The sequence below is a fragment of the Monodelphis domestica genome, chromosome 4, assembly GCF_027887165.1.
Source record: "Monodelphis domestica isolate mMonDom1 chromosome 4, mMonDom1.pri, whole genome shotgun sequence".
In the NCBI taxonomy this organism is placed as follows: domain Eukaryota; kingdom Metazoa; phylum Chordata; class Mammalia; order Didelphimorphia; family Didelphidae; genus Monodelphis; species Monodelphis domestica.
The window spans coordinates 224003430-224014506 of NC_077230.1; the positions used below are offsets into that span (position 1 = coordinate 224003430).

Sequence of the window (11077 nt, forward strand, 5' to 3'; positions counted from 1 at the left end):
GGTAGCTGATTCTTGGTTGGAGACCCAGCTCTCTTGCCTTTCTGAAGATCATGTTCCATGCCTTACGATCATTCAGAGTAGAACTTGCAAGGTCTTGGGTGACCCTGATTGGCATTCCTTTATATCTAAATTGTCTTTTTCTGGCTTCCTGTAGGATTTTTTCTTTTGTTTGATAGCTTTGGAATTTGGCAATTACATTCCTGGGAGTTGTCTTTTGGGGGTTTAGTGTGAGAAGGTGTTCTGTGAGCTCTGTCAGTGGCTGTATTGCCCCCTTGTTCTAGAATCTCTGGCAATTTTCTTTGATTATATCTTGTATCACCATGTCCAGTTTGGTGTTTATTTCTGGCTTATCTGGGAGTCCAATTATTCTTAAATTATCCCTTCTCCCCCTATTTTCCAGATCTATCACCTTGTCGGTGAGATATTTTATGTTCTCTTCTAATTTCTTGGTATTTTGGCTTTGCTTTATTGATTCTTGCTCTTTTACACGATCGTTGTCTTCCAGCTGCCTGATTCTGGCCTTTAAAGCCTGGTTTTCTTTTACAGTTTGGTCAAACTGGTTTTGTAGATGCGTGAATTTCTTTTGCATTATTTCCAACTTTTCCTCCCAGAAGGCTTCCATCTTTTTGGTCATTTCTGATTCAAATTCTTCATAGGTTTGTGGAGAGTTTCCATTTCCTTTGGAAGGTTTTGGAGCATTTTCTTTTATATTATCTTCTGTCTGCTCTGTATTTTGTATTTTGGCTCCATAGAATGTGTCCAAAGTCGCCCCTTTCTTCTTATTTTTCTGGTATTTTGGGGCTTCTGTGGTTCTGTGGAGTTTGCCATTTCTGAATGTGGAGGATTAGTTTTTTCTTGTCTCTTTCTGTGTTCAGAGGCTTTAGTCCTGGGCAGATAGTTCTATGGGCTTTCCCTGGGTTAAACGAATATGCCTCACTGGAACTGGAATGGAAGGGTCGGACCACGAGGCCACACTCTCCCCCTGGCTGGCTTTCCGGAAGTTGCCTTCAGAATCGCTGGCCGTGAGGCTGTTTCGTTGGCCTGCGGGGGGATGGGCTGCAGCTTTCCCAAGCTCCGGGCAAGGACTTTCACTGAGACTTGGATAGCAGGATCCAGCCCGTGAGGCTGTCTTGCCCGCCCTGAGGGTTGCTGTTGTTTCGACCAGCTCTCTGCAGCGGAAGCCCCAGGCAGTAACTTTCACCGGGACTGTAGAAGGCCCTGAGGGTTCTGCTCTCTGAGCCCGGCAGGGCTGCGGCTTCCGGGAGCCTTGGACTCTGCGCTCCTACCCCTGAGGTCCGAGGGATCTCGGGTTCTGGCTTTTGAGGGGAGCCGTACCTTTTGAACCGGGTCCAGGTCCAGGAGGAGGGTTCCCAGGGTCTGTGCTGTTGATCGTTTTGAATTTCGGCGCCTTAGGAGCTTATCGTTTGAGATCGGTCAGGAAGGGTTTTCAGGAGATCTGAGCTTTAGCTTTCTCTAAGCCGCCATCTTAACCGGAAGTCTCAAGACCTATCTGTAACCCATGATCCAGGGCAAATCATTTCATCAATTTGCACTTTGGCTTTTCCTATTTCTAAAATAAGAATAAAAATTTCAAGATTTATTTCATATGGTGATTGTCCATAAAGTGGTTTGTAAATTTAAAATTTCTTTAGAAATGCTGCTTGATAAATAAATTAATATGTTTTTAAACTCATTAAGAGCAGAAGTTGTAACTTATCATTTTAAATTCCTTAGAGCACTTAGCATATTGCCTTACCCCACAGTAGTAACTCAATAAATATTTGCTAAAGAATAAGAAGGAAAGGGGGAAGGGCAGTAGTGAATCAATAAATAAATCTATATCTTTTTTCCACCAAGGAAAATATGAATCTAATTACTCAAATTTATAAGGAACTAAATCAATTGTACAAAAAAAATCAAGCCATTCCCCAATTGATAAATGGGCAAGGGACATGAATAGCCTGTTTTCAGATAAAGAACTCAAAACTATCAATAAGCACATGAAAAAGTGTTCTAAATCTCTCATAATTGGAGAAATTCAAATCAGTATCTCCCAAGTTGGAAAAAGAAAAACACTTAGTTCCCTCAGGACTTTCCCTCCTTTTCTTCTGGCTCAGACAGTAAGGGAGAGAGAGAGAGAGAGAGAGAGAGAGAGAGAGAGAGAGAGAGAGAGAGAGAGAGAGAGAGAGAGAGGAGAGAGAGAGAGAGAGAGAGAGAGAGAGAGAGAGAGGAAGCAGAAACAGAAGCAGAAGCAGAAGCAGAAGCAGCAGAAGCAGAAGCAAGAAGAAGAAGCAGAAGCAGAAGCAGAAGCAGAAGCAGAAGCAGAAGCAGAAGCAGAAGCAGAAGCAGAAGCAGAAGAAGAAGAAGAAGAAGAAGAAGAAGAAGAAGAAGAAGAAGAAGAAGAAGAAGAAGAAGAAGAAGAAGAAGAAGAAGAAGAAGAAGAAGAAGAAGAAGAAGAAGAAGAAGAAGAAGAAGAAGAAGAAGAAGAAGAAGAAGAAGAAGAAGAAGAAGAAGAAGAAGAAGAAGAAGAAGAAGAAGAAGAAGAAGAAGAAGAAGAAGAAGAAGAAGAAGAAGAAGAAGAAGAAGAAGAAGAAGAAGAAGAAGAAGAAGAAGAAGAAGAAGAAGAAGAAGAAGAAGAAGAAGAAGAAGAAGAAGAAGAAGAAGAAGAAGAAGAAGAAGAAGAAGAAGAAGAAGAAGAAGAAGAAGAAGAAGAAGAAGAGAAGAAGAAGAAGAAGAAGAAGAAGAAGAAGAAGAAGAAGAAGAAGAAGAAGAAGAAGAAGAAGAAGAAGAAGAAGAAGAAGATATTACCTCCTTAGAAGCCCTCATTTAAGGTCTGACTCTGCCAACTGCCAGAGACCAACTGCCACACAGAATAATCCTTAGACTTGAAACTGACACTCTGTCTCAGCTCTGTTTGAAACTCCAATTCTTTCTCAAGCCAGTTTCTCTACTTCTTATCTCTAAACTAATATAAGAAGACTTAATTTCTAATATCCTTATAATTTCCCCTTTGAGCATATAGAGATAGAAATATCTCCTGTATGCTTGCTATTCTATGTAATTCTAAAGCTATACCTAAGCTTACTATTATTATATCCCCCAAATAGTCTTAATCTTATGCTTATCTTATCCTATTTTTATTGCTACACCTTATTTATGCTAACCTGCACTAGGGGTATAAATCAAAGAAAAGAAAATTTCAGTGAAAACAAATAATTAATGAAATAAATGCAAGTGCAAAACACACAATTACATAAATTCAAATGCAAAATACAAAATAAAAACTTTGAAAAACTTTTGAAACAATAAAATACAGTTACAAAAAAACAATTTACTTATGTTTTACAAAAAACTAAAGTCTCTCTAAAATAAAACTATGCAAAACTCATGCAAACTGCTTTTAAAAATCCTATTTAAACAATTTAAACAAAATTCTTTGCCATGCTAAGACCTTATCCTATTGGTAATACAGAAAAAAACCAACTACGTTAAACCTCAAATCAACTTGCTATATTAATAAAATCAAAACTTTGCAATAATTTAACTATATACATAACCTATGTAAATATACAGATCTACGTAATTTCTACACATATGTATATGTTATGTACAAATTATATTATAGACTGTGTAAATAGTATTTTCAAACTATTTACATGTTGCAGTAGGAAAATAAACTTCCCCCTCAAAACAGTGTCAGAAAACCTTAAAGATTTTCTTTAGAAAGATATTCATGTTCTCCTGATGCTATCTCCTAGGAACACATAAAGTCTATGTGTTCACATACAAATAAATCACCTTATTAATTTAATGTGTACAATCATCATTATCTTCCCAAGGTGATTTATCTGTACTGATTCATTTCACCTGGTTATGATGTTGCAGAATTGTGAAAAATGTGTCCTATATGTTTATGTTATTTTTTAGTGAATACTTACCAAATCTTTAAAGTCAACTCCTCTGCTACTGTCTTCTGTCTTCATGCTGTTACTATGTAGTGTTTGTTTGCAACTATAGTGAAAGTATATAATGTTAGAATGGGGCAAAAATCTTACAGTTCATGTCCATAATAAATCTGTATTCTTCTTTGTGTTTATTTTTTCTGCAATGTCTTTGTTTCAGTTCAGTTGTCCTTTCCCCTGTCATCTTCTCTGTTTCTTCTATGTTGTTTTCTCCTTTGTCTTGATCTTGATTTCTTGTTTCCATTTTCTTCTTGAAAAATTTCTTCTTCTTACATCTTTTTGACTGTAGCCATTTTGTCTGATGTAATCTCTTCTGCTGCTATTGTTTTTTTTTTCACATGCAAGCAATGCAGCCATGATTCTTTCTCTAATACACAAACAGCTGAAGGTATCAAATAACATGGAAAGGCCCTACCAAAAATGGTTGTGTTGCGCTAGTTCTATTAAAGCTTTTTTTTTGTAAACTAAATCTCCAGGTCTTATCATATGGAGTGCATAATCTAAAGGACCCCCTTGAGTTAATCCTGGGTTATTTGTTTTGGCATTACCTCACCCTATCTCTTCACAATCACAGACTTGAAATTTGACTTTGCACTTCTGAGAAAGACTGCATTAGAAGTAGGGGACAATAGATGCAGGAAAAAGCCTTTGATAAAATACAACACCCATCCTATTAAAAGCACTAGAAAGCATAGGAATAGAAGCTCTTTCCAAAAAATAATAAACAGTATATATCTAAAACCATCAGCTAACATCATCTGCAATAGGGATAAACTAGATGCATTTCCAATAAGATCAGGAGTGAAACAAGGATGCCCATTATTACCTCTATTATTTGACATTGTACTAGAAACACTAGCTGTAGCAATTAGAGAAGAAAAAGAAATTGAAGGCATTAAAATAGTCAAGGAGGAGACCAAGTTATCGCTCTTTGCAGATGCCATGATGGTCTACTTAAAGAATCCTAGAAAATCAACCAAAAATCTAGTCGAAATAATCAACAACTTTAGCAAAGTTGCAGGGTACAAAATAAACCCACGTAAGTGATCAGCATTTCTCTATATTTCCAACACAGCTCAGCAGCAAGAATTAGAAAGAGAAATTCCATTCAAAATCACCTTAGACAAAATAAAATACTTAGGAATCTATCTACCGAGACAAACACAGGAAATATATGAACACAACTACAAAACACTCTCCACACAACTAAAACTAGACTTGAGCAACTGGAAAAACATTAACTGCTCATGGATAAGATGAGCCAATATAATAAAAATGAACATCCTACCCAAACTTATTTATCTATTTAGTGCCATACCCATTGAACTTCCAAAATTTTTTTTTACTGATTTAGAAAAAAAAATAACAAAGTACATTTGGAAGAACAAAGGATCAAGGATATCCAGGGAAATAATGAAATAAAATGCAAAGGAAGGAGTTCTTGCAGTACCAGATCTCAAACTATATTATAAAGCAGCGGTCATCAAAACAATTTGGTACTGGCTAAGAGACAGAAAGGAGGATCAGTGGAATAGACTTGGGGTAAATGACCTCAGCAAGACAGCATATGATAAACCCAAAGATTCCAGCTTTTGGGACAAAAATCCATTTTTTGATAAAAACTTCTGGGAAAATTGGAAGACAGTGTGGGAGAGATTAAGTTTGGATCAATACCTCACACCCTACACCAAGATAAATTCAGAATAGGTGAATGACTTGAACATAAAGAAGGAAACTATAAGTAATTAAGTGAACACAGAATAGTATACATGTCAGACCTTTGAGAAGGGAAAGGCTTTAAAACCAAACAAGCCTTAGAAAGAGTCACAAAATGTAAAATAAATAATTTTGACTACATCAAATTAAAAAGCTTTCGTACAAACAATACCAATGTAACTAAAATCATAAGGGAAGCAACAAATTGGGAAACAATCTTTATAAAAATCTCAGACAAAGTTCTAATTACTCAAATTTATAAAGAGCTAAATCAATTGTACAAAAAATCAAGCCATTCTCCAATTGATAAATGGGCAAGGGATATGAATAGTCAGTTTTCAGATGTAGAAATCAAAACTATTAATAAGCACATGAAAAAGCATTCTAAATCTCTTATATCAAAGAGATGCAAATCAAAACAACTCTGAGGTATCACCTCACACCTAGCAGATTGGCTAACATTACAGCAAAGGAAAGTGATAGATGCTGGAGGGGATGTGGCAAAGTCAGGACATTAATTCATTGCTGGTGGGGTTGTGAATTGATCCATCCATTCTGAAGGGCAATTTGGAAACTATGCCCAAAAGGCGCTAAAAGACTGTCTGTCTGCCCTTTGATCCAGCCATTGCACTGCTGTGTCTATACCCCAAAGAGATAATAAGGAAAAAGACTTGTACATGAATATTCATAGCTCCCCTCTTTGTTGTGGCCAAAAATTGGAAAATGAGGGAATGCCCTTCAATTGGAGAATGGCTGAACAAATTGTGGTATATGTTGGTGATGGAATACTATTGTGCTCAAAGGAATAATAAAGTGGAGGAATTCCATGGAGACTGGAACAACCTCCAGGAAGTGATGCAGAGTGAATGGAGCAGAAACAGGAAAACATTGTACACAGAGACTGATACCCTGTGGTACAATCAAACTTAATGGACTTCTCCATTAGTGTCAATGCGATGTCCCTGAACAATCTGCAGGGATCCAGGAGAAAAAAACACTATCCACAAGCAGAGGACAAACTGTGTGAGTAAAAACACTGAGGAAAAGCAACTGGTTGACTACAGGGTGGAGGGAATATGACTGAGGAGAGACTCTAAATGAACACTCTAATGCAAATACCCATAACATGGAAATGGGTTCGAATCAAGAACATATGTGATACCCAGTGGAATCGCACATCGGCTATGGGAGAGGTGGTGGGAGGGGGGACAGGAAAAGAAAATGATCTTTGTCTCCAATGAATAATGTTTGGAAATGACCAAATAAAATAATGTTCAAAAAAAATAAGAAGAGAAAGACTCCTCACCACCCTGAATATCTAGTCACATGCAGGAAAACAAGCAATGTTCTTTATATGCCTAACATCTAGGGGGACCTCATTAGACCCTACAAAGATTCTGTGAAGGTCCAAAGTAAGGAAATGAAAGACTTTTTATTACTTACCTGAGGCTCTTGTTCGGTGGTTGGGTAAAAAGGACTTCCAACTATTTGCCTCTTGGCATGCTCCACACTTCTTTGAACCAACTCTTCATTGATGAACTCTTCCACAAAAATACGGGATCCTGCTGTACAGCACTGACCTTGATTGAAGAACACACCCTGGTGGGCCTGCTCCACAGCATAGTCCACTGCAAGATAAAGTCCCTTTTCTCTGTATTGCTCTTCCCCACTAGAGAAGCCAGCACCTGTGCCTTATCCCCAAAGCACCCAGTGCAATATTATACATAAAATGGGCAGGAAATGGAACTGACGTGAGATGTCCATGGAATTGGTGTTTGGTGCCCGAGAGGTATGGACAATAGTATCCCTTGCATTTTGAATAGGAACAAGAAAGAGAATATACCCTTCACTTTTCTGATAAACATGTATGATATTTATATAAAAAAATAAAACCATGCTAACATTAAAAAAAAGAAGTAGGGGACAAATATTTATTAAACACTATTTAACAGGCACTGCTCCTAATAATAACTTTTTGAGATAGGTATTATTATGATCCCCATTTTAGAATTGAGGAAACTGAGACAGATGAAGGTTATGTGTATTGAAGGCCAGATTTGAACTCAAGTCATTCTGACTACAGGTCCAGAACTCAATTTACTCTATCATCAGGCTGCTAGTTGCCACCCAGACTATAGTCTGTTCACCCTCAAATTAGGTGTAATATATTCTACCTTGAAACTATTTTGAGCCAGGATTAGAATTTTGTAAACATTACAAAATGACACAAGGCACCCATTTTCTTTTAAGTAAGACTTTTCTAGATGTTTGACAGGGTCCAGAGAAGTAAACAATGAGTACATATTAGATAGTTATTTTTCTTTGTTTAGAGAAGCATGGTAGTCAAGGAAGAATGCCAACCTAATCTAAGGAGACACAAGTAAAGTCAAGATATGACAATAAGTAATTATGAAATACTTAGTTTATGTAAGACATTTTGCTAGGTAGTAGTGATAGGAAGATAAAAATGCCAATTTGTCCTAAGGTAATTATAGAAATAAGCTTCTACTAAAGTCATCACTCAATATCTCATTGATTACTATGGCACTGGTTTTCAAATTCCACGCCAATGGATTACAAAATCCAGCACATCTTGCTAAATTAGAAAAGTTTCATGAACAGGTTGAGTGATAAATTGAAAATGTGTCATTGGAGGACCAACATCGCTAATTTAAAAGAAGCTTAGCCCTAAAAAGGTGTCATATTTACTTATCCAAAACAACTCAGAGTGTTACTTACTAAACCTTAGTAATTAAATAATGGAGCCATTGCATTTTGTGTCCTGGAGGAAAATTCCTCTAATACAGAAATGGATCTATGGTAGCAATGATATAGCTATTCTCTCCAATGATACCTGTTCATATTTGTCCAACCAAGGTTATTTTTGTTCATATGCTCCCACAAAATCACAATAGGGAATATACCCAAAATATTAGAAGCTACAATGAGAAAATCAGGCAGTAATAAGCAAGTATACTACCAGTCTTTTATCTTCTTTTAAAAATCAGAACTGTAGGCATTAGGAATGAACATTTCTCTAGTGTTTAACTTAATTTTTTGGAACCACTAAAACTCAAAAGTCATATAAAAAATACAAAATACAATCTAAAGGAGGGGTTCTTATGCTGAGGTTCATGTCTTTTAAAAATTATGAACTGTTTTTCATTAGAAATGGAATCCTTTGTAACTCTATATATCTTTATTTTCTATATCAAAAAAAAATTACTATGAGTAGGGGACCCAAGGTTTGTCAGTCAGTCAAAGGGCTCCAATATAGACAAAAAGGTAGGAACTTCTGGTAGGGAGTTACATATAAAATTTTATTAAAATCTCATTGAGCACCTAAAGATATCCACCTTCTAAGAATGCAACTGTAGCTTCATTTGAGAAGGCTAAAGATAGCTAAACAATCTTCAGACTGCCAAATAGTGTTCTGAATTAATATTTTCGATTTTTGTCATACTAGAAAAATATATCTATAGATTAAGTTGATAATATTTTTTATTTCTGTTGACCCCAAGAAGTTGATCAATGTCTTCTTATATAAAAATTATTATTCATCCCTAAATTAAAGATTTGTCCTCTATTATAAAGATTTCCCTGGGGTGGTAAAATATTGAATTTTTCCCTACCTCTCATACATTAGTCTGGAGTCATTTCAGTAATTCAGTTTTTCAAATTCTTGTTTTCTGTCAGCCAGAAAAGTATACAATTGGATATGATAGAAAGAACATTAAGGCATAAGGAGAAAGGTGATTGAGGATAAAAAATGGAAGGTGAAAGGATATCACATATAAACAATACCTATTTTATAATGTTTGCATACGATAGACATTGGCTTTTGCTACCCAAAATATGTAAATCTTTGACTCTCAAGAGTCTTGAATTTATCATAGAATCATAAAATTAGAGCCAGAAAATTAAGATAAACACTCTAGTCCTCACTCTCCACACATATATACAGATGAGAAAAGAAAGATCCATAGAGGCAAAATCCAAGATCAAACATTGAGTTAGTGGCTTATCTTTTGAGTTGTTATTTCTACTGCCCAACAACACAAAGATGTTACAGTCATGGCAAATTTATTTATATAAAAACAATTAAGGTGACATTCTTCCAGTTGTTATAGACTATACAAAATTCCCTCGATCTTTCAGTCTGAGCAAAGCCATCTTTACCTCTTTGTTCCTCAGTGTGTATACCAGTGGGTTCATTAGGGGTGTGATCACTGTTTGGAAAATGGCCACAATCCTATCCATAATGTATTTTGAGCCTGGTCTTAGATAAATGATGAGAGCAGACCCAGAGAAACAGAAGACCATAATACAATGGAAACCACAGGTCTGGAAGGCTTTGTGTCTGCCTTCTGCTGTGCAGATCTTCAGGATAGCACTAACGATGGACACATAGGAAAGGAAAATAAGGAAGCCACATCCAGAGGCCACTGCTACAATGTTAACAAAGGTCACTCTCTCATTTAGTGATGTATCTGCATGGGCCAATTTGAGAATGACTGGTACATCACAAAGGTAATGTTCAATCTGGTTGGGGCCACAGTAGGGCAGGCAGAAGATCAAGGCAGTCTTGACTGCTGAGTGGATAGCACCACAAAGCCATGTGCTTCCTGCTAATAAGGCAGAAATTTACCCATTCATCATGGTTGTATAGCTCAGGAGATAAGTGATGGCAAAGTAGCAGTCATAGGACATGACTGTGTAATGGAAACATTCAGTGCTCCCCAGACCATGAAAGAAGCTGTGCCACCCAACTGTGAAATGAAATAGCCCAGCCATCTGGGAAGAGGAGACCCATAAGTATCTTAGGCACAGAGACTGTGGAAAACCATATATCAATGAAGGAAAAGTTGGCCAGAAAATAGTACATGGGAGTGCGGAGGTGGGAATCTACCTTGATCACCAGCAAGATGAGCAGGTTCCTAACCAAAGTCAGTACCTAAATCACTAAGAAGATCCCAAATAGGGTGGTCCCCAGGTCTGGTGTATGGGGAATCCCTGTGAAGATGAAAATAGTCACAAAGGTCTCATTCTGTCTGTCCATTTAGATAACAGACTCTTTTCCTAAACAAATAAAAATCATTCCATGAAATGGAAAACATTTAAAAATGCCTACTATGTGCTAAACATCCTATGGGGCTCTGGAAGTACAAGCAGAAAAATAAAACAGTTCTCATACTGAAGAATTTTATAATATCTCAGAGAAAATAACATATACTCCTCGAATTGTAAGGAGGATGAAAACTGACATTCTCTACATGTAATCCATATGATTATCCCTTAGCCTTCCTGACCACAATGTATCTCATTTGAAAAATGAAGATAATAATCTCTATATTGTGTTCTCCACACTATTGTTGTGAGGAAAATGGCTTTAGACATTA

General features: G+C 36.7%; 1 pseudogene; it reads right to left on the bottom strand.

The window, feature by feature from the left end:
* Positions 1 to 291: 291 nt before the first annotated feature.
* Positions 292 to 10737, bottom strand: LOC100618854 (olfactory receptor 10G9-like; annotated as a pseudogene).
* Between the last annotated feature and the right edge of the window lie 340 nt (positions 10738 to 11077).